Source organism: Cydia fagiglandana, chromosome 23 (genome assembly GCF_963556715.1).
Source record: "Cydia fagiglandana chromosome 23, ilCydFagi1.1, whole genome shotgun sequence".
Classification (NCBI taxonomy): domain Eukaryota; kingdom Metazoa; phylum Arthropoda; class Insecta; order Lepidoptera; family Tortricidae; genus Cydia; species Cydia fagiglandana.
In genome coordinates this window covers 11,669,538-11,695,590 of record NC_085954.1, presented here as the reverse complement: position 1 = coordinate 11,695,590, position 26,053 = coordinate 11,669,538, and the positions used below count along the sequence as shown (strand labels likewise).

Below are 26,053 nucleotides of genomic sequence, written 5' to 3'. Positions count from 1 at the left end.
AAGCGTAGACGTGGCCTACGATGGAGCGAGCTCGCCCAGAAGGTGCCTGTTCACTCTTGATTTGAAGGTTGCCGGGTTATAAGAACACTGTTAAAATTATAATTTTTTTTGACTATAAAACTTAAAACGGTATATGTTGATATACCGTCTCATCTTTACATGACAACCTGAAGCGAACACCCACTGCCCCCCTTTTTACTAAACAAATATTTGCAAGTAAATGCCGAGCCGTCTGACCTTTAAGATGAAAGAGCTCGTAACATTTCACTCGAATATTCAAGTAGGCAAATATAAAGTTTTAATTTTGAACATTAAAAGACGTAAAGCAATAAGTAGGTTTTAATCATGAAAAATTTACTACTAACAAACTTTTTATTAAATGAAATGATTTAATTTTAGATATTACGATATGGTACAGTCATATTACTTCATAATGAGCTAGTTAACTATAGGTACTCAAATGTAATATATTTATTTATTTTTTATTTATTTATTTAAAAAATAAAATATATTACATTTGAAAAATGTAATATATATATAAGACTAAAATTTGATTTAGAAATAAAAAAATAGGTACCGAATAACAAAGTAATGCTAAAAATATTATTGTCTACAAAATGTTCTATTTTTCTTTGTTATTGAATTTAAGTATCGGAATAAAACCATAAGTAGTCAAATTTCTTCAGAACATTACGATACTTTTGTGAGAGAACAAAAGATTGAGCCAATATTAGACTACGGTTTTGTATTCTCTCACTTCAAAGAAAGTTTGGACCTCCAAATAAAGTATTTTTTTTTTTGCATAAAAGAATAAACGACAGATTCAAACGCACTTATAAAAAATATGGTAAAAAAACACTAAATATGGTGTTTCTTTGATTCAGTAATTGGAATAATTGATCTATTAAAAAATCTATTTGATTATTATATTTTAATCATTATAGATTGATTTAAATACTCGTAGGCTACAAGATATCAACTAGTTCTCTTTTGCAGCGCAATTCGGGCAACCAATGTCAATTTTATGTTAGATAGAGTAAGATATCTATTAGATGTGAATTGGATCTCTAAGTCATATCCTGTGGAAATCGTTCAAGAGTATCTCCAGAATCGCGCAAATGTCAAATTTGACAGGTTACAACTTAAACATATCGTTATCGTATCTTGGTGATGTCTAAAAGATGTCTAATAGATGTCTATTTCAAAATCCGAATCGAGCCCTTAGTTATTAAAAAAAGAGCAACACACAAAGAGCAAATAAATTACCGACAATGAAACGCAAATGCCAAACGTAAATGCAAATCCTATAGAACAACCTCAAGTAGCTGCTTGTTACAAACAACAAACGTATACATCTGCTCCAAAATCCTCATTAACGAAACCACCAAACCAGTTGCGTAAGACGGATAATAGAAATGATATTGAAATCAATTCACACGGAGCCGTGGGAGCGGCACGGGGCGGAACGGGGCACCCTACCATGAAGAGGGCTAATGGTTTTTGTCTTAGGAGAATTAAAAAGATCTACTGTATTCCCATCTTGACCTGTACTTGGGATTAGGCTTAAGCATTTGATGTGATAAACATTATTGATGATGTATAATTTATGGCCTAAGATTGTTCCTTGAGGCAACCGTCAGATGCTTAGGGAAGTCAATAGAAAGTTATTTAAATAAAATAGTGCTCAGTGAAAAAATAGTTAATGAATAGAAATAGTGAGGAACAATATTGTGCAATAATTTAATCGTCCCAGGGTACAATTTGTTAAAATGTTAAGTCATTTCGACTAAGCATTAATCTTGATATACTTAATACAAATAAAATATTCTGTTAGGATTTTTTCATGTAATTGTTCTTTTCAGAAACAATAACAAATTCCTGTTAATACAGTCATGCTAATTCTTAAATCCATGGATGATATTAAAATGGATTTTTCCTTAGCTTATTTAACCATGCTTATCGCAGTATTCCCAAACATTCCCATTATGTATTCAAAACCGTCAAGACGAGGAGGCTGATGATGTTCTAAGAATTGAATATGGGTTTTATCTTGTTTTGATACGACCTTATTGACTTTGAGCGCCAATCAGCGTTCGCGGCTTGCGCTAGTTGTTGCTGACGGAATGCATGCATTACGATAAAATCTGTTTATATTCTTCATGAGTATCATGTAAAAGTCATTGATCTATCAGAAAAAAAAATACAGGTGCAACAAATATATTACAAACAGGAAAATAAACAGTTATTTTTGTCTCCTGAAAAGTAGCTTAAAGATACATGACGTTTTTTTTATTCGCACCGACGACGACTCAAGATCGTATTAAATTGAGATTAAAACCTATCAAAATATTAAAGCAGAATCAGCCCCAAGAAAGATCTTCTGCCCTTCGGAATATATTACAGAGAAACAATTAAAGTTGGAGTTTCCGCGTTTCCATTTAAAATTCTAGCAACTAGTAATAATAAGGCATTTGTATTTGTCCGCTGCAAAGGGAAATGTGTCTTATACACATTTGGATAAAGTCCATTGTCTTCAAATAGACGTGTTGAATTTGTTTTGTTAGCACCAAGACTGCGAAGTAATTTTTGTCTTCCAATCTAAATTTGCCATTTGTTGTCTAAGTTTGCTTCCGAATTTGGGTGGAGTATTATTATATTTTATTTTATGGAAATAAATGTCAGCTTCTTTTGAATTCTAGTTATTTGGGTTTTCTTGTGTCAATATCTTATGTTCCTTTCTCAAACTGGATACGTATTCTCAAAACTGCAATTCATTTTCAAAGGAATTAAAAGAAAATCAGTTTTAATCACTTTAGTATACTTTTTAGTCCCATTATAAGATACACAAATCAGTTTTCCAAAATCCCGTTCCTCAAAATGTTGTTCCCTCAAATTCTAAGAAAAAATATAAGCTTTTACTAAGAGCTACTTAACTACCTACTTTCCTAAGGCATTTAAACCTCAAGAGCTTCAACAAAAAACTACTTCGCCACAATTTCCTCTATTTTCTTGGAATAATTCAAAATCCTTCTTAAACTGATGGGAGTTACGGGTAGTTGAGAACTTTGTGCGAATAATTGCCGTCTAAATTTAACTGGGACTTATCTGACGGTTAAACTGCTAGTTGGAAATGTTTTCGACGGTTAGGCGGCTTTGGTTCACTGGCTTGATTTAACTAATGTAAGTCTGGGTAACACTGATTTTCAGTCCTATTTCTCTGTATAATTTGTTTATGTAAGTAGAACGTTTCAAGTGAAGTTTTACAGTATTTTTTATTTTCTATTCCCTCATCCTTCTTTCTCTTACATAAATAATTTTGCTTTTAAAAACCATATCTGTACGAATGTATCGTAACGATCTTATAATATGAACAATAAAGTCTTTATTACTACAGCAAAATCTTTGCCTGAAACTAAAACCACTTTATTACAAAATTTTAAAATATAACAGTTTATAAAAAACCAAACTCGTAATCTTTGTGTTCTATTTATACTTTATTCTGTCCACAAGCATAAAGCAGTAATTGCTGTTCAAGTTTATAAGGTCGATCCAATGCCATCATTAAATTTATAGTCCCAAACTATGTAATTATAACCCTCCTAACTAACTAAACACCTTTACGCGAAACGTCGTCTCCTTATGCAAAACCGGCGTCAGTTACGTCATTGACTTGTTTGAAGACAAGTCAACCGCTCGGTCCTGAAATAATTATCCCCGAAATTTCAAGCTTCCTATTATTAATTCCATTAATGCAATACGATACCATTAACACAAATAATCCAAATAGATTTCCATCGCCATTGATGTAAGATGATCCCGTGGGATGCTTTGACCACTAACGTCTTAGCGTGGGAATTGTGGTTGAAAGGGAGTTTTAATAATTCAAAATGTATTGTGAGTGTTGTTCAGCCGTTTTTTGGGAAAGCATTCTTTGGCGTTAAATATTTAACTGTGTTCGATGATCGTGTCGTTTCTTAGGAGTAAAATAACTTTTGAAAAAGAGTGCATTACGTCATCGACAGCAAGAGATAATATTAATCTCAAATATTTATAATTCCATCTGGTTTTGTCTTTGATTTTTTAGATATTATTATTTCAGATTTTTATTAGTCTATTATTAGTTAAATTAATACAAATCCTGGTAAAATATTTGTTGTAATCTGAGCATTATGCAAAAAATGAAACATGTTTTTTACATACAACGCTTCACTTATGCTCCAAATTTTTAAACATTTATTTCTTTCGGGACTTAAAAGGCACACAAGAAAACGTGGATTATGCAAAATGCGATCTTGTCATGAGCCATTCTGTACCAACCTCAGGACAAAGCAGAAAATAATCCTAATAGATTTCCATCGCTAAATCTTCTTGTTTTGCTTATATCTCAAACCAATTAGGAATGCAACATTGTTATATGTATGTTACGTATACGTATGTTACCGAATGACCTAATTTAGGCTGCCTACATCCCATGTTTCAGTAATATCACGTTTTCAAAGTCAAATAGAACCTTGTTAACAAAGCAATGACCGAAGCTGAAATCGAATGGTAGCGTGTTTGTAATGGCCGAAATAAACCAACCAACTGAAATCTACACAATTCCAATATTAGGAACAAGCGACAATTACAACTGAATCATTAGTCGTATCATAGTATAGATGCCTTTACTAATAGATGAAGGATGTAGATAACCTTTAATTTTGAAATAGAACTAGAGTTAGACCAACTGCCGTAATCGAACTTCAAGATATTCACAAGAGACGACACGTACTAGATCCATTCTAGATACATTATAGTTTAGATATCAACTAGTTCTCTTTTGCAGCGCAATTCGGGCAACCAATGTCACTTTTACGTTAGATAGAGTAAGATATCTATTAGATGTGAATTGGATCTCTAAGTCATATCCTGTGGAAATCGTTCAAGAGTATCTCCAGAATCGCGTAAATGTCAAATTTGACAGGTTAGATCTTAAACATATCGTTATCGTATCTTGGTGATGTCTAATAGATGTCTATTTCAAAATCCGAATCGGTCCCCAAGAAAAGTCTGTAGAGATTTTTGACAGCACACGCAGTGCCAGTGTTATTTATACGTCATAATTTCATAGAAGTTTGATGTTTAAAATAACACCTATTCTTGGTTTAATTCTAGTTAATTTGGTGTAAAATAAAACTTAACCTAAATGTCATCTTATTCTAATACATTTTAATGGCAAAATGGATGCCTGTTTTCAGGGAAACCAACAAGAAAAACACAATAAAATAAAACAAAACAAAACTAAGCTAATTTTCATATACTCGTACTAGACTTGTCATCCATTTAATATAATTGTCAATCCTAAGCTTAACTTTATTGCATAAAAAAAAACTTCATGTATAAAAGGCGAACTTAATGCCATGAGGCATTCCTACACCAAGTCAGACGACGCAACGGAGCCACGCTGTTACGTCGTCGCCCAAATCTAATGTTTAATTTGTCTTTGGTTTTTATTTGTTTTTATTTGTAGTTTCTTTGTATTGTATTTTTTTTAGTTTCACAGTGCCTTGGTTTTACTGTAATGCTGTGTTACTTATTTGACTAATAAAATAAAAAATAAAATAAAAAACATTCCCTACCAATATTTTTTTGCGTAGTCCACTGGAGACATTCAACGTTTCGCAGCCAATAATCTGCCTAACCACTAAGGACTGCACTAACCCAGGTTGTGGTTAGCACTAGTTAGCTTAACTGACGGTTATTTTAGTGGTGAACTTTGCCATGGGCTAGGCAATGAGAAATGACAAGTTTACTCATAACCATGATGAAAGACCGGCTAAATGCGAGTCGGATTCGCCAACCGAGGGTTCCGTACTATTTAGTATTTGTTGTTATAGCGGCAACAGAAATCAATGAAAATTTTAACAAGCCTGGTGACAGACAGACGCACAGACGGACAGTCTTATTAATAGGGTCCCGTTTTTACTCTTACCAACGTTTCTGCTTATAACAAAATTAATTTATGCTTATGATAAATAAACAGAGTCTTAGGGCCCGATTCGGATTTTGAAATAGGCATCTATTAGATATCTTTTAGACATCACCAAGATACGATAACGATATGTTTAAGATCTAACCTGTCAAATTTGACAATTGCGCGATTCTGGAGATACTCTTGAACGATTTCCACAGGATATGACTTAGAGATCCAATTCGCATCTAATAGATATCTTACTCTATCTAACGTAAAAGTGACATTGGTTGCCCGAATTGCGGTGCAAAAGAGAACTAGTTGATATCTAAACTATAACGTATCTAGAATGGATCTAGTACGTGTCGTCTCTTGTGAATATCTTGAAGTTCGAATACGGCAGTTACTTAAGCTAAATCTATACGGGATCGGAATAACAGAACACCCTAGCTTAAATTAGCTCGCGACAGTAACAGAGGTGTTTCTGACATCTCTACTCAACAATCTAGCTGAGAACGTTGTATGAAATAGTGATGCGCAAAGGAACATTACTCGGAATGTTCCCGGTATTTCTAAAATAATAATTAATAGGATCAGGCGTTACTTTGCGGAAATGTAATCATCAATATTTAAGAGCTATTTGTCGATAGAGTAATCGCCACTCCTCTTCTGGGCCAGCCTTTTAACTCTCTCGTACGATACAACAGAAACTCTTTTATTTGGCTGATACATGAGCCTGGGCCTTCCTCTGTGCCTTTTCCCCTCAATATTGCCCTCCAGGATGTTTAAAAATAATCTGTATCAGGTGGCCAAACATCTTGTCCCTTCTGTTAGCTATTGTGTCTAACAGGCATCTCTTCTCCCTCGCCATGCTCAATACGTGGGCTATACTGAAAGTTTCCGGAATGATATATGAGACCACTTATTAGTCCAGGATTTTCAGTATGCCCTAGTAGCCCAGTAGTACCTCTTCTGTAGCCACCGTGTATATTAATTAAATCAATAATATTACTTTGCTAATCCGCGAAATAATAACGAGCTAGTTAATTAGTGCTAACCGGTTATTTACCGCATATCGAAAATAATTAGGTTGGAGGGTGGGAAAATTAATTGCATACAAAAAATACACAAATAAGTATAACGGGTTGACTAGTACGTTAAAGTACCTAATAATTTTGTTTTAATTTTGAATCTGGAATTTCACCACACTGTTGACTAAGTGCAAGCTCTTGAATATCGAATTCCCTTATCCTATAATACAAAATATTCCCGGTAATTTTCCCCCTTTATCCTATAATACGGATATTCCCGGTAATTTCCCGTATCACTACAATTCACTAGTTACCAATAAATGGGTTTAAACAAGACCCAACGAAGACACCACAAGTGCAGTTAATTGCGGAGTACTCGCGCCAATCGCGAGCATTCATACCGCTAATTTGTTTAGTTGTGGTACAAGTTATAGGGGTTTAAAGTTTAAAACCGGTCATTGTGGCACTCTTCGGGGGAGGCCTATGTCCAGCAGAAGACGTCCTGACTGACATGATAGTTTAAAATACCTAATGGCGTGTCTACACGATGGGCCATCGCAAGCTACTCCAAGGGACGCAAGGGATCTATGCGTTAGAGGGAGCAAGTGATATTGCTATCTCATATTACCGTATGGCTGCGTCCCTTGGAGTAGCCGGCGTTGGCCCATCGTGTAGAGGAGCCATAAGGTTAGGGGTGAAGGTAACTAAGCGCCAAGAGAAACACTTGTAGGGAAAATAAAAATAGATACTTAAAGATAATAAAAACTACATTAAATGGTAATACTAACAATAAAACGAATGCAGAAATAAAAGTAATTTAAAAAACCGACGTAAAATGACTTTCTAAAAATTATATTTAAATGTTTAAATCACGTACCTATTCTAAATTTCGACAAGGTCCTCGTAAAAAATTAAAAGATTCTTTTTTGAATAAATTGAAAAGATCGCATTCAAAGATTGAAAAAGCGTATTCTCTTAAAAGCAAACGCAGCGAAATTGACTTGCATGCACTGCAAAACTCTCTATGTAAGAGACAGACTTCACATACTTTGAATAATTTTACGGTTTAGACTCACTTGTTTTTAGTCACTCGCGCGACATGTTTCGGAGAGCCTAGGTCTCCTTTCTCAAGCACTAACAGTGCGAGCAGCGTTTACGACGGCCGTGTCTCGCGTACTGTTTCAATGTTAGTATGTCTCACAACAGCTTAGATACTTCTCGTACTATCTTTTTCTCATGCTAATACTAGGTATACCCCCAAAAACGGTATGGGTATAGTTTTGTTATTCAACTATTACTCTCAAAACTTGTTAGCCAGATTCGCTATCTCCCGTAACTTGATTCGTTACGGTTTCCAATCAGAGATAAGTTTTTATAAAGACGGCAAACTTCCCACGGATTTCCGGGTCAAACGCTCTCAGTTCAGTTTGAGTTCGTAGTTTTTACTCAAGTTTAGAAGGAGATGGATGGTGGAAGTTGAGACAAGTGAAACCATTATGCTATTGGTTAAGGAAGGCGACTAATGTGTTTGAGTGTACGGATATAATGTATGTTTATTAGTATTTTAATTTTTAACAAGCAGAAACGTTTGCTATCGACAAGGTAAGGTAGATGTCGTGTCGCTAGGGTCCCCTTGACTCATAATATGGTGGAAAGATTTGCTGGCTATGGATGAGGTCTTGGTGGCTCAGATGGCAGAGCGCTGGAGTATCGATCCAGAGGCCGTGAGTTCAAGTATCACCCAAGACTGTAATTTTTCTATTTTTAAATGTACCAATATCAGTATGTCTAGTAGTAGCATGGCGTATATGGAACTCGATTCACACCGCCTTCCCTAATTTACGAATTTGCACGAAGTTGCAGATGCGGTTTAGTAGACTTTTGACGAAACCTGCGCTGTGGTCAAAGCTTGTTGTGTTGTTGTGTGTTGTTGGTTATATTGGTTGTATTGTTCTTGTTGTACTTTACGTTTTGTTTAGCAAATATAATTTTCAAACTTGAGGATCTTACTGGTATTAAAGGTGTGTTTGATACGTTCCACTTGTTCACATAATAAAATAGGAAAACAAAAAAGTAACGTAATATTTTGTACATGAGAAATATTTTTGTCAGGTTATTTGCCCCAATGTTGCTGTCCCATATTAAGTATGTACCTATATAGGTACCTGTATAGGTAGTAATATACATATATTTCCATTAACAAATTCATACATAAGGATGCCGTATTTAAATGGTAGGTATGTTTTAAACAAGAGCAAAGTGGTAAAATATAAAATATAATAGTGGCGAAAAAAACGTGAAAAGATATTGATTTTTACCTATTTCAATCCAAGCATGCCTATCTATTTGTCAAAACCCTGTTTCTGGCAATCACTATTTTTCCACCATCGCCCGTTTTCCCCTTTTGTCGAACGAAGCGAGCTCTTTATATTCGCGAAACAACGACACGCTTCTACATAAAGCGCTAATCCCGCACCCAAAATCTTTGATACCAAACATCCGGCTTCCCGTGCCCAAATTAAACTTTTCCACCCTTGTTAAAATTCCCATTTCCTTTCTGAAAACATTCTGAGATCTAATCTTGGAACCCTTTTTGTAGAAGTTGTTCTTCGATAGATGTCACTTGAAGCGACCTATATACGGGAGCGTTTTGAAAACGTGGTGGAATATGTAAACTCAAAAGCAATAATATTGGGCAAAGAAATCCTTTACAAACTGTCCGTATATTGTAAAGGATTCGCATTTCACTTGACTGTGAGGGATAAGTGTTTGCTTATCCTTGAATTGAAAAAAAAATATTGAAATGAGAGTGACATTGAACTGACAACGAATTTTCTCTTCTTACGGAAAATAGTCCGAATATGATGGTCGTTTTTGTCTCTGTGACAGCGTGATAAAACGGTGTACGTCACTTTCTATCCAGCGCCCAGCGGAGTTAAAAAGTGTCACTTATTTTGTCACGTGGATAAAGATGGATAAAGCCATTCATAATATGCCTGCAGAAAAGTGTAAATTTCAATCGATAGCGTGAAGAGCATTCACGTTTGCGTTATGTCTATTTTTGTATGGGATATTGAACAGCGTGTCAAGCGGGACGTTTAGTAAAGTCAAAATCCCATACAAAATGACACTTAACCCAAACGCGTACGTCACGTCACGCTATCGAATGAAATTTACACTAGGGGTTACAAAATAAAGTTCTTTTCCAACGACGTTGTACAAAGAAAAGTTAGTGCTAATGGAACAAATACTGAATAGTTTTGGTTTTAATTAAATGATGAATAATTGCAATAGCGGTGATACACAGACAGGAGGATAGTCACTAGCAAAAGTAGCGAAGCGGGCGCAGTGTTTAAAATGATCTACACAAGCGCTTTTATTTTCTTAAAAGATATTTTGAATGATCACAGCAGAACAATTATTCGCACATCGTCGCTGTGCCTACAAAAGTCGCCATGTGTTTTTAACCTACTTTACAGGAGACACAAAAAACTGTTTATTTCGATAACTATTGAACATAAACAAATCATAATTTTTATGATAAAAGTATTTGCACTTTAACATATATTACGGAATTACCTGAAATGATATTTTAGTTCCAATGGTGTGAAAAAAATATTTTTTTATAAATATGTTACATAGCGATTTTTGTTAGAGTCGTAAAAACCGCTGTGTCTTAACCTGTACATGGCTAGATTTAATTATTAAGAACCTTATACAATGTGTGTGCTTTATCGTCACATGGCTATTTAATAAAATGATGGGGGTGTTCAATAAAACAGAAAAAAAAACTATAATAGTCGATATAATGAAAATTAAGTGTTGGGCCCTAAAGGTGACGGATGAAAAGAGATTGCATGTAGCGGAGATGAGAATGTTGAGATGGATGTGTGGCGTGACGAGAATGTATAGGATAAGGAATGAGTACTTATATAAGAGGAAGCCTGAAAGTTGCACCCATAACAGAAAAAATAAGGGCAAATCGCCTAGCGTGGTACGGGCATGTGATGCGGAGGGATGAAAGTCATGTGACGAGAAAGGTATTACGAATGAATGTGGAGGGAAGTACGAGGAAAGGAAAACCGAGGAAAAGGTGGATGGACTGTGTGAGAGATGATATGAAACGAATGCAAGTGAATGATGAAATGACGGGCGACAGAGAGGTGTGGAAGAGAAAGACATGCTGCGCCGACCCCAAGTGAATGGGACAAGGGCAAGAGAATGATGAGAATGATGATAATGGAAATTTAATTATGATTGAATAGTCTACGTACTTTTTTATTATAACTACATATTAATATTTTTTTATATTGACTTAAGATGTTGATCCTGCCTGTGAAGGCGATGGTCCTGGGTTCGAATCCCAGTAAGGCCATTTAAGTATTTGTGTGATGACAAAGATATTTGCTTTTGAGTCATGGCTTGGTCATGGTTATTTTCTATGTATTTAAGTATTTATATATTATATATATCGTTGTCTGAGTACTCACAACACAAGCCTTCTTGAGCTTACTGTTGGACTTAGTCAATCTGTGTAAGAATGTCCTATAATATAATACGAAAAAAAATAATTAAGTAATGCATAAATGCACTACATGTTCATGTTATAAAGTACATTGCGCTAACTTTATTAAAAAAAAATTATCAGAGATAAATCACAATTAAGTACATACCGGCACGTATGGAGATCCAAGGGGGAGGCCTCTGTTCAGCAGTGGACGTCTTATGGCGTTGATATATAGATGATGATGATGAAGTACATAATATTTTGATCCAAAAGCCAGATTGGTTTGTTTCGATACTCCATTCCGCAGTACTTAAATAATTAAATATACAATAGGCAATACATATTTCTATTTTTTATGTAATTTTTCATTCACTTGTTACCTTTAAAACTGCCAATTAACTATGTACTTGTAACGAAAGCTCACAAAACTCAATTATTTGTACACACACGTAATAACATACGGTAGACTGGATACTGGATTGCTATAAGAAAATTCCGCTATGTGTCGTAAAACGCACGGTCTGGAAACACAGCATCGACTCCAACTAGTACAAAAATTATCGCTTTGTGCGAGAAACTACATATCGGCCGCAAGTGCATCTAATAATTTTTCAGTAAACTTGTAGAAAATATCGCTATGTGTCAAGAATGACATAGCGAGCGCACGTCTGTAATTGCTGTTCAAATAAGCTAATGTAGTTATGTGATTTATTCCAGTTAGCGATTATAGGAAGAACATTCATTGTATGGGCGTCACATACCTATATTTGTTAAATCCTTAAATATGTAAATAAGTTCAACGCTGTTTTTGGAGCATATGCGTATGGAAATAAGGTTCAAAATGCCATTAAAACCTAAAAATCGTCAAAAATCACATAGCGACTTTTGTAGGCACAGCGACGACATATACTGTTATAATGTAGAATTAGTTTTTAGGTTAAGTTAGATTAGTATTGTTAGTCATCGTTTAAATACCACGTTATTCCTAATAACAAAGATGTGTTCGGTTAAATTTAGACACCTTGCCCGTTTAGTTATTTTTGCTGCTATATCTTTGACCAATTCAATATCGTCAATACAAAAAGAAGCCTTATTACGAAAACACATCAAAATGCCGGTCAAATGCCCCGAAACTCCGAACATCTCACCCTCAGCCAAAGATAATATTTAAAACATTAGGACGGCACTTATGGAGGTCTGGCAAAAAGGACCACGTTTTCTGACTTATAATGTCGTATACAGGGTGACCTTCATATAGGTTAGTGATATCAATGACTTTAAAGATAGATAGACATGTTTTAGAAGTACGCCATTGAGACAGTCAAATTTATTATATGCAAAATATTTCTGCACGATGTTACGCTTGAATAGAAAAATATGTTACGTCTCTCATTTTTTTTTTATCAATTGTTTTAAATATAAGTATATTTGACCCGGTTCTATTTTGACCTTAATGTGAGATGATTATTTAATCATTTAAGTACAGTCAGCAGCAGAATTGCTAAGCGGGCCAGGTGTTCAAAATGATCTTGGCGCGACTTTATTGTTAAGAGAATAAGAGCGTGTCAAGGTAATTTTGAACACCTCGCCCGCTTAGCAACTTCTGTTGCTGAATGTACCATTAGAGTTTTAAACTCTAATGATACTTCCCTTATTATTCATAAGCGCCTGTAAAATTAAACTACACCGTTGATGATTGGTTGTTCCATCATTTCGACATTTCTCTTTGTTAAAATTACGAAAAGAGACAAAAAATACCAGATGTTTGTAGCAAGTTTAGTTTTGTAATGAATATGGTGGTCAGAATGCAATATTGTCATCTGCCAATTTCAAAGTAAATATTCCTTTGTCTACTGAGTAGACAATACGAATGGACTCTACTCGTATTCATTATAGTTTCAAATATCCTCCATTATGGTATTTCACCCTGTATTTCTAATCTAATAAGTGGTGCTGTGTAAATGTTTGGAAAAATATTTATACGATGTTATAATACATATTCTAGAAATATTTCCAGTAGGTAGTGGAATGTAATATGATTTCTGGTAATTTTTGCCTGAGGCAAAATAAATAATACGCTAGCAACGGTATTTACAATGCTCTTGCGAAAATATTGGGTGATTGGCGACATGATTTTTATTTCATCTATGAAATATTTAATATAGTTATTAATGAAAACGAAGAAGACATCCAAATGAGTACTAAGTATATTCCTCAACACGTTCACTGCCAGCGCGAGCTAAGCGTAGCCAATAACGTAGTTATTCCCGTATGTTACGAAAAACAGACTTGAATAAAGAGATAACCCGCTGACAGTGAATGAGTTAAAATTGAATCTTCACCTACAGCTAATTACTTATCAATTATGCAAAAATTTACTTCAACGAAGCAAAAACAATCAAATATTAAATGAGGTTTGAAAAGTTCTTAATCTACCAAGTTAATCCCGCATGCGTGAACCATATTATAATTACTTCTGAAGTATTAGGTATAAGTAGATACGCATTAACCAAATGTACCGCCAGTAAGTTTGCGAGTCTTCTATCTCGGGTCGGGAGAAATATGCCACGGTCTCTTTAAGATGTGGTGCAAGGGAAGGGATTAGAAATTACGTTTTAATTTTATCCGCTTCCTATTTTCTTGTGAATATCAGTTACCACTCCGTTGGCGGGTTGAGGACCAACAGCCACTGTAACAAACTATCTTACCCTATTTGATATACATTTATAATTATGAAACTTTTCTAAGTTAATTCAAATAACAACAACGAGGTTGTTCACGAGGCTTCAATATACATCTAAAACCACTTTGGTGATGAAATAGGGACCTGGTGCATTTAAATAAGTCTGGCTTCTGCGTTATGACCTTTAGGGCATCAGCTGATAACCTTTCCACCACAATCTGCCGGCTGAGTACCTACATTATTTGAATTTGTATTTATATTTATTCATTTGCTGAATATGGGTTAACACAGGTCAAATTGATTCTCAATAGCATATAAACTGATATCTGACAAAGTTTCAATTGGGATGCGATGACTAAATTGCGTCTTAACGTGTTGACTGCCGTTCCTCAATCCACTAAAGAGCAGCAGCTGACGTTCGCGAGAGTTCATTATACATTGTCTTTAACCACTTAAGGGTCAATACTTGCTTGCTTTAATTGATTTTTCTCTAAGTAAATCATACTGAATACCTGTATTTTTCATTCTCAAGCAAATCTTTTCAAATACCATCTCATACGTCAAAATATATCAAACTTACAACCGTTCACGTAACATTAATACTCCCGCTCATAACTTACGCCGGCAAAGTAAATTCTCTCTAAATTTCCCGGCCCGTTATTTATTACTTAATCTGGCCTGCAATGTTTTCTGCCTCCACTTCTTTTACAGTCTAGTCTTTATGGGTTTGATGATCTATTCCTTTACTGACTTTATCACTGATTATAAATTTTAAGATTGATGTCAGGATTTTTCATTTTACGTCATCGGATGATGATTCTTGTACCATATTTTTATGGGTTAGAACACTAGTTCTAATCGGTTCTTTTGCTTCATGCCTATGATTGAACTGATTATTCCTTTCATTATTTTTTGTTTAGTCTGCATCATAACACTTTAAACTCTCGCGTTTTGTACACATATTTAATTACACAAACGGGTCTACCGCGATATAATTTCATTGTAGTCTGCATCATCAGATTTTTAAATATGGGTCAGTTAATGTAGGTAATAACCATCTTATATTTTCAGTTAGTAGGTACAAGTGTTATGTAATGTTTTGCAAACAAATGTTTTTGTAGTTTAAAGAGTGGTATTATAGAAAATCTTAAGTGATATATCCAAAGCTTTCACAGTAGGTAAAAACTCCGTCAACTGATATAAATCTCAGAAGCCAAAAATACTGGAATTTTTAATCAAACTTCGTAATGCAAACTTCCAAATTACTTCGAAACCCTTAACCTAAGATGCCTTACAAACTACTTTCCAAGAAAAACAAAAGACCAATTCAAACGAAACGACGATAGATGGCGCAAGGAAGGTCTATTTATTATTTCAGTTGAACTAAAAAAGTCAGCATAAGGTCGAGCCCTTGAGTCATTTATCAATCTATCATTAGACCCTTTGCGAAGAGCCGACTTGTCAACGTCTACTTACTTGTATATGTTTTTTAGCTGTTATGCTAAGGAACTCAAGGTATAAGATTGCGTTGGACAAAATTTTGTAACATTTGCAATATTCATGTGTAAATTTATTACTTTTTACTGACATGACATACATGGACCTTTAACCAACAACCACCACTCAACTAAATAAATATTACAAGACGGAATTGAATATCTACAAAATAAAACTAACACATTAGTTACTTTTAAAATAAAATTTAAACATGAAATATGAAAATATTGTACATATTGCACGCAATCAAAACATTTAAACTCATGTGAAGTAAATACGTCTTCTAAAGGAAATAATTTAATATGTGTATCACCAGATTCCCAATAAAAAGATTCTTTACCGTTTTTAGATTATACTATCGAGTAACAAATCACCATAATTGTATCTAAGGTAAACGTACTAGTGCTCGACACGCTAATGCCCAATAGATGACACCTTGCTGTCACCTCTATCGACAATGACTTAAGTTTCAAGATGACATGTATTGGGATCGCGTCGAGCACCAGTACGTTTACCTTACAACATATTTAACAAGCGCCATCGCTCCACGTGACATTTCTATCTTCACCACTTAGAGGTTGATGTCCTCGACAAAATATATTATATCAAAAGCTACTTCGAAATTTGGGGCATCACTCCCATTATTATATCCGAATTCTATAGCAATGAGTAATTTCCGTGACCTAAAAACTCTGATAAATTTTTCTTTACCAAGAATCAGCAGAAAAACTTAAGCGTTTCTTAATTTGTTTACACAAATATATTTCTCGTGAAAAATGACACTTGGACTTGTCTCCTCATGATGGATAGGCCCGGGGTCAACAAGACTTGAATTATGTATCAGAAGGGACGGTATTTTTACACCCTTGAAGCCTATTCCGTTTAAACGATTTGATACTGATACTGTTACTGGAAAAAGTTACTCTGATACTGGGAATCGAACCAGAGCCTTCTGGATGAGAGCCAGGTATCCTAGCCACTTATCGGATATTCCGTTTTGACAGTTTGATATGCTTTTAATATTATTTTGAGTGGTGTCATTAGGTGGGCCACTTTTTATTTAGTTGTCTTTTTTTAGTAAGATTTTGATATACTCGTAATTTGGTAAGTTTGAAAAGCTTCTCATTCTGGAAGGAAAAAATAAGAAATCCCAATTATGGACAAAACAATTTTATTTATGTAATTTTACATAAGTATAAGGAGTTATTTACGAATGTAGTATGTGTACTTTATCCATTTACCAAAATCTTGCCGAAATTTTAGAAAAAGACGACGACAATATAATAATCACCCAAGGCCCTTATCTCAATATTACCAATAACCAGGGCTCGAACAATTCATGCGGATAAAGTCAAACCACTCATGGATGATTTCAAATTTTGTTACTTCGTGCGACATGTCACACGATAATTTAAATACAAACGTCATCCTAAGTGCAAAATTACGTAATTTTTACGTCGCCCGCATGAAGTGTTCGAGCCCTGCCAATAACTTTTGGTGCGAGCGAGAAGACTACATTTTGCCAGCACCACCAATCAGCGTGAGCCGCTAACGCCGATTGGTGCTCACAGTCGTATCAAAACAAGATGGAAACCATTATGGAATTGTTAGAACGGAATCAGCTTCTGGTCAGAATTGAATCGAGATCCCTCATTGTTTTGATTGTCTTGACCTTTTCGGCTCCGCTCTTTATGGGGCTCGTATTCTGTACTATAGATTGAACGGTTTTCTTTGAACACGTCTACCCTTCTATTATAAATGAGGTTTGTATGTTTGAGTGTATCAGCCCGTTCAGACCAATTCAGGTTTTCGTTATTCGATCTGTTTCCTATATGATACTGATCTGCCATTTTCTAAAGCAACATTTCTTCAACCAGAAATGTAAGTTTTGGCACTGACAGTCATCATCATAGCGAAAGCCAATTCCAAATTTCTTTTATTTAACAATAAAGTCGCGTCAAGATCATTTTGAACACCTCGCCCGCTTAGCAACTTTTGCTGCTGACTGTATATCACTAATAAGCAAGCATTCATTAGTTTTTGTTGATTTTCAAATAATAAAAACTGCAAGAACACGTTTATGGTTTATCTGTACATTTTTATTTTGTTTTGATCTTAAAAGCTATTGTCTCTGATGTTTCCTTATTTTTATTGCATATCTTAAAAAAAATGTTTATTTTAAGCGACCAACATAAAAAGTATTTTTGGACTTATCCCAGAGCACTCTATAACTCATTTCCTAAAAATACATTAAGATTCAAATCCTCAGAACAAACACAAGCAAAACGGACATAAAAACATTTTCAACAAAAATAAGCTTAAAAGGACATAAGTCGGAAAAACGTACAAATAAGATAATGCCTTTTGCACGGAGAGGCCGGCCTGGGAATCGAACTTTGACCCACCCCGGACTAATCCAGGGACATTAATCAAGTTGTCTTCGAGGTTTTGTGGGAGATAAGAGGATTTCAGAAGATGTTACGTTTTCAGGAATTTGACGGATTTTTATATCTCTTTCGTTTGTCAAAATTATTTTCGTTGTTTTGACCACTGTCACGCTTGTATTTTTGTTTTCAACGAATTAAAAAAAATCGAGTCCTATTGCATGTCTTTCTAGCTGTAGATAATATTTTACATGAGCAAAAGTAAAAACTAAATACCTATCATAATCATCATCATCATATCAGCCAGAGGACGTCCACTGCCGGACATAGGCCTCCCCCAAAGAGTGCCACAATGACCGGTCTTGCACCACCCGCATCCTACCTATCCTATCATCTCATAAAAAAAAGGTCCACTCCGTCACATTTTTTGGGATTAAACAGGCATTCTTTACAATGAGGGAATGATATCGTAAAATCGATATAAAATAATTTTTGTTCTTTTGATTTGTATAATTAGGTACCTAATTATCGACATTAAATTTGTATTTCGTGTTTTGATTGGCAGAATTAATTATTTATAGACATTTGTGACGTTCTTAAGCAATCATCACATTGTCGCTTGCCATAAGGACGCTCTGACAGGTTATTCGTATAAAGATACGAGCAAATTTCAACCTTATGGTAAGCGAAAATGTGGTACCTTTTAATTGAGAACGTCACATTTATTCTTTATCTTCATGAAAAGTGGGTCACCAATTTCTGGCAAGCCTTGATAAAGTTATCCTCCCTTCTTACCCCTAACAAAAAATACCCTGTATTGATCGCCATTATATCACTACCTTATTGCAACGGAATACGATCTATATTCGTTCGTGCTTTGTTTCGTTCTAAGAACTTTCAATTGTGTTTTGTTCTCTTTGTAATGGAACACGTCGGAAATTTCTTTGTAAGCTAACACTGTAGCTTATGTCAATCTATTTCCACATATCCTTCCTAGAGGTCAAAGACATTGAGTAATAGAGACTGTCTACAACTTTACATATAACAGCCTCCTTTTTAGGGTTCCGTACCCAAAAAAGGAGGCTGCAAACTAAAACAAAAACAAACCTACGAAGCAAGAGGTCCCGGATTCGAATCCTGGTAAGTGTGGTAATTTATTTGTGTGTTCATTGAAATATTTGTTCCTGAGTTATGGATGTTTTCTATGTAAGTATTTATCTAGATCAATTAATTATATGTACTTATTAATTATATATCGTTGTCTTGTACCCACAAAACAAGCCTTAGTGAGCTTACTGTGGGACTAGGTCAATTTGTGTAAGATTGTTCTATCACTACACCTTATTGACCTTATAAAACAAAGTCCCCCGCCACGTCTGTCCGTTTATACGTTTGTTCGCGAAAAACTCAAAAACTGCTGAACGGATTTTACCCTTAAATTGGCATTGTGCATCACCGTGTACGTTAGTTAGTAAAAATTCCTGTCATAAATATATCTAATTTCCTAAGCTTTTATTTTCAGAAACTACTTAATAATGATGTTACGAATAGTACTAAAATATGTGATATGGCAAAAATTTGAAATTAACGTCGCTATTCAAAAATTTGTTCGAAGTGGCTACGCTCGCCAGTACCTCTAATAAGTTTTATTAAATTTTAACAACTTTTCTGTATGCAATTTATGATTTCTACGTTTTGTGTTTCATAAGAAAATGGTAAAGTATATGAATAATTGGTAATTTTGTGAGCATAAGGCATAATAATAAAGATAATCACCGGTAAATTAGAATGTACACCACGGTTACCATTGACAAGTTTGTAAATATTCAACTACGGTAACCACCGTGTACGTTGCCAACCTATCTGTACTTAACTTTTGTTTTGAATCTAACGATTTTGCGTGTCCTTGTTTATTTAAAATATTTTTAAACAGTATGCTTTCCTTTCTTTGTCTGTAGTATTTAACACTATATAGATCGCATAAGATTTTGGCTTTAATTCCCGTAAAAAATGTATGTTCTGATTATGAATCAGATTCCGATGAGGAACCCACGCGCATTCACACAATTCTATTCTGACAATAGCTCTGATCCACCTTCCTTAAATTCTTCTTTGGACAGCTTGTCGGACGAGGATGAGGTCGATAAATACTTTTAATCAAGCACGATTTAATTCTGAAAGCACGTTGATTCTCTTTCGAGCATATTAGAGTTCTACACTCTCCATCTACAGTTATTTATGATGCTTTGCCTACGCTACACTTGAACACTCATCGCCATTAGGGTAACAAGAGCTTCATATAAACACGTGAAAATGCCAGCCATACCAGCCTGAAAAAAAAAACAGAATTAGATACAGCTTTAGGTTACTTTTAGAACTTCCGGTTTGAACTATTCGAAGGAAATTGTAAAGCGACGGAAGATTGGTAACCGATGAAATGAAAGTTGAGAAACTGTGCCATAAGAAATAGCGTCCTACAGAGTTACAGACAGTCTTTGGTTTGACAACATGGGGCATTTTCCTGAGAGGGGACCGAAAAATGTACGTTACAGATATTGTAAGGAGGGAAAGACGAAATTTTATTGCGTCAAATGCAATATGCTCCTTTGTTTCATCATCGGAGAAACAAAAAAAACCAAATTGCTTTTAACAGTTCCACACTAAATGATGTTTTTTCATAATAATTTACGTTAATTTTTACATAATATTTTACTGGCTTCTTGGCAGCGGTAACCAGCGTGTACATACAAGAATGTTACTTTTCTTGTTATAAAATTGGCAACGTGCATGGTGATGTACATAGATTTTCTGAAAAACCGATAATACTGGATTTTTTTTAACATTTTTCTGTAGACCCCCAGACGGTATTAAATAAAGGTATGCTACTATATTACTTGTTTTTACAAATTTTTACTCTTGTCAATTTAAGGGTTAATGCAGTCACTAATAGAATTTAGAACCTATATCAAATCAAGAATAGATTAAAGTTTCAAGGCCCAATGTGTCTGCCTTATTTAATTTTGCAAATTGTGGATTTTACCTTTAACAGCATTACGTCAAGTGTACTTCTGGAGAAATAAAAAAAATGTTCTCACGAATACGAAGGTCGTGAGCGGTCCTAACCTAAAATAGGTACCTACTTTTTGAGATTACAGGTAAAGATTTTCAGTCTGTACTACATATTGTTCTCTGTCCTTGGTAACAAAAGTACATATACAAGAAAGGAAATGCTTGAATGTTTATCGAGGAAATAAAATATAACAGAATTCGTGACTTATTTTCATTGCGACGTTTGTAAGTACATACATGCATGTAGGTACCTATATTATTAGTATAAGTACCTGCGTATCAATCAAAATATTGTTTTTAATGTTGGTAGCTTAAAATAAACGTTTTTTATGGATACCTATGCAATACTTTTTTTAAATTTAATTCATAAACAATAATACACTTAAAAATACACTACATTATTAGGTACCTATATTATTAGTATAAGTACCTGCGTATCAATCAAAATATTTTGTTTTTAATGTTGGTAGCTTAAAATAAACGTTTTTTATGGATACCTATGCAATACTTTTTTTAAATTTAATTCATAAACAATAATACAATTAAAAATACACTACATAATCTAAACATAAAACTAATTAAAAACTAAACTTAAATGCAATACCTAAATATAATTTACAAAAGTTGTGCAAACAGTATCTATTGAACAATCAATTTCTAGCTAAATTGGTTGTTAAATACATACGCTAAATGGCGCAACAATCGCGGAGCGTAATAGTGATAACCTCCTAAGGCCCAGCCATATAAATGATAAAATACAGAATTTGCCACTGAAATTTGAACCTTTAGTGCAAGGAACAGAGTTGATTTTGGTTTTGTTTGAAAATTGAACGAAACAAAACAATCGCGACTCTGTTCCAATTGAATATGATTTAAATTTCGTCGAACTGAATAAGTACTATAGGTAGGACCTTGGGCCTTATGAGGATAATACCTAAAATTACATTGTGATTGTAATCCAGCCATCAAATTTTCATGCGTAGGTTTAAAGAAGAGAGGGTATTTACGAGTACCTTTATTTTAAGACTTACAAAAATAATTATTGTCCATAATACATTGAAATCTATTGATAAAATTTTAATGCGTAGGTTGAAAACGAAAAGGTAATTAAGAATATTAAGATCCTTTTTAGGGTTCCGTACCCAAAGGGTAAAACGGGACCCCATTACTAAGACTTCGCTGTCCGTCCGTCCGTCCGTCTGTCACCAGGCTGTATCTGACGAACCGTGAAATTTTCACAGATGATGTATTTCTGTTGCCGCTATAACAACAAATACTAAAAACAGAATAAAATAAAGATCTAAATGGGGCTCCCATACAACAAACGTGATTTTTGACCAAAGTTAAGCAACGTCGGGAGTGGTCAGTACTTGGATGGGTGACCGTTTTATTTTGCTTTTTTTTTGTTTTTTTTTTTGCATTATGGTACGGAACCCTTCGTGCGCGAGTCCGATTCGCACTTGTCCGGTTTTTTAAGACGTACCATCGCCCACACTATTAACTGAGAGTTCATAAACCTTATTACAAAAGGCATAAGGTCCACCAATGGACAGTTCTGTTATGACTGTTGCTGTCTGTACCAAAATAACACTGGCATCAAAATAAACGGCAACAATTCGAACTCCTACAAGAGAGCAAATTAAGTCTACAAGATACCAGAAATCCCTACTAAACGACTTGAAGCGGTATTCAGATTTTAAAATGTGTTAATATTTTGATATTAATAAGCAGGGCTCGAAATTTTAGTGCCAACGATGTCAAACTATACATGAGATGATTTCAAATATTAGAGGGATTTTTTGTAGTTAGTTATATATCTTGCTACCCGTAGAGATCTACCTTGACTACACTCATGGTCAAATATATCGCAATATTGCAAAAAAAAGTTTAATTTCTAATTTTGAAATACTATAGGTGCTGTAATTAATTAAACTTTTTTTTGCGTTCCTCTACATTTGACTATGATTTATATACTTTAAGCCGTTTATGTTAGTAGGTTGGTTGGTGGGGGGTTGTTAGGCTGTTAAAAAAATCGTTAAGTGGATTGTGGAATTAGTAATTTTGGTTCAGTTCAAGAAACACTAAGCGCGAACGCTCGTATCGTATCAATATCAAAACCTATAGATTTTATAATCAGAATACCGCTAGAAACTTCGGGAATTTTCGATTTCCCCGTAAATCTAATTATCTGATGTTAATAATATGTCTTGAGTGCTTTTGTGCTTTGGAATAATATGAATATTAATGATTATATCGGCTGCGGCGTGTTTTGTATGTTACGGCGTATTATCAAACTCATTTTGGGTGTAAGTATCGTTAAATTTGAAGAAATTTAGTGAAATAGATAGTAGGAAACAGGTACCATGCAAATAAAATTGATTAATAACATTTTTAAGCAAAAGGTCATAAATATCAGCGAAGGAAATAGAGGGCGCGAACGCCCAACTATGACCTGGATGAAGACCGTTGAAAGCTACCTAAAGACGATGGGAGTGACACCCGAATTAACTCAACGACGCCCAGAATGGCGGAAATGTATCAGGAAATTCTTACATTTAGTAAAATATACAACTACGAGGGCTGATTTATGTTATTGTCGATATTTTTCATCAGTTTTTGATAAATTTTGGTTGATAAATAGAGTTCGCAGTTCTATAAGTACATATACAATAAAATGACAAATTTATTTTACATTTTTTTTATCTGTGTACGTAATTCTTTTCACCTTTTCCATTTGAAAACAGAATATGTCAAAGCGTATAAATCAACTAAAAATGATTTTAACAAGCAAGCCAAAAGCTTTACATCTTCGTTTTTTAAATTTTTTGTACTAGCACAAGTTGCCGCACAAAATTTTTAAAAGATTTTAGAATCACCTTTAAAATATCGCCTAGCGAACATCGTAAAGCTGTCACCACTCTATTGTAGCGGCGCGGCCCGGCCATCGATATGTCGATATATAGACCATTACGATGTGCATCACTAGTGATGTATTAGCGCGCCATAATACCGTTTTTGTGGTAATAGATACGTGTAATGTGTGTAAATATTGCGGTGTGGTAGTGTTGGGTGTAATAAGTATATATCGATGAATTTGGTAGGTATATAAAAAAAATATTATCTGAGTACCTAAATAAGCAGTGATATAAAATTATCATTTTACGAATTTGATATTTGATATGTAAAAATATATGCTATTACGACTCACAAACGCGACGACTAACAAGTTTTAAGAAATTCAATGGCATAATTATAAATAGATAAGATATACAGTGGAATCCGCTTATAATGACATCGAAGGGAAGTGACAAATCCGTCATACTAAGCGGATGTCATATAAAGCATAGTTGATTAACTTCTATTTTTTCCAAATTAATCTCAGAATCCTCTGTCAGAGATGAATTTTACTAACCTTGTACTAATTATCAACTTGTCATTGAGAATCAAAACTAAAACACCGCACACACCAAACGTCCTCACAGAGAGCGACGTGGAAATGGCCACGAAAACCAGCGATTGTGTCAGTATAACCGGACATAATTTCATAAAAATAGGATTTATAGATCATAGTAAGCGATTTGTCACTATAAGCGAAGTCATTATATCCGACTTTGTCACAAAGAATTTTATATGAAAACCAAACTTCGCACAGTAATTACGTCACAGTAAGCGGTTGGTCAGTATAAGCGGAGTCATAATAAACGGATTCCACTGTAATGGTAAGGCAAATAAAAAACTTATATGAGGCAAAATAAAAATAAGGGAAAATCCGCTTCTGCTATGAGTAAAACATTACAATTGGTATTTCGATGACGTATAAAATAACGGTGAATATACATTTTGTATAACTATTCAAAAATACGCGACTACGAAAAATAAAGGTTGGGTTAGGCAATAAAGCTTTATAATAATAATAAACGTAGAGTACTCTACGTCTGTTTTTATCACTTGACAGTAGCAAAATCGTTGATTTAAACAGATATGTAAATTTTACCCAAAATGTATTGTGAAAATACGCTATGAAGTGAATTGCAGCAAAATTTCATTGTCTAGCCTTAAAACAGGCTTTAAACAAAGACATCGTAAAGCTGTCAGCGCTGTATTGGGACATTATGTGCCTCCAGGGATACATCGACTATCGATAAACAGTATTAACGACACTACGATATATCGACTATCGATAGTCTATTAACGACACTAGTGATATACGTCTGTGAATAAATTTTGAACGGTATTTCCTTCAGTAAAAAGATGTGCGTTTCATTTATTATTTATGTTATCAGTAGGAAGGCCAGGCTTGGGAACGGGAGCGCAAATATATATGATATTTATAGCTTGTGACATTGCCTATATTAATATATTATTTATTATAGTCTTGATATCATAAAAGATATAGGTAATAATGTGCTTTAACTTCGTTAACTATCGCTCTCTGTACCTACATCTCGTCAAGTCTTACCTTCTTATTCATAAACGCGATACAAACCTTTAGCTAATCGTTTGTCTTTATCTGTCATTTTGCCTTATGTATTTGTATGAAAGGGATATAACATAATTTACCTGATCAGGCCCGTAAAGTTTTATGAATAAGGGGGGGGGCAGAGCGATGGGCCAGGTGATCAAGAGTCGCGAGTTCGAGTCTAGCCCTTTCCCACTTTTCATTTATTTCTAAGCTTTGTGGTGTCGTTTACAGAAGTTTCTGCTTGATACAATTAATTTGCATCAAAAATACAATACAAATACTCTTTATTTGACACCTTAATAAAATACAACAATACAAAAGAAAACAGAAAGACAAGCAGAGGTAAACAACAGGCGGACTGATAAAATAAAATAAAAACTGGCCAAGTGCGAGTCGGACTCGCGCACAAAGGGTTCCGTACCATTACGCAAAAAACGGCAAAAAAAACACGTTTGTTGTATGGGAGCCCC

General features: G+C 34.5%; 1 protein-coding gene and 1 long non-coding RNA gene across 4 annotated transcripts in view; one reads left to right on the top strand and one right to left on the bottom strand.

Annotated features, from left to right (window-relative positions):
* LOC134675968 (uncharacterized) overlaps positions 1–26,053 on the top strand; it is a 512,277-nt gene that overhangs the window by 15,222 nt on the left and 471,002 nt on the right. The gene's annotated exons all lie outside the window — the stretch shown is intronic.
* Positions 1–26,053, bottom strand: part of LOC134675844 (nephrin) — a 311,394-nt gene that overhangs the window by 55,956 nt on the left and 229,385 nt on the right. The gene's annotated exons all lie outside the window — the stretch shown is intronic.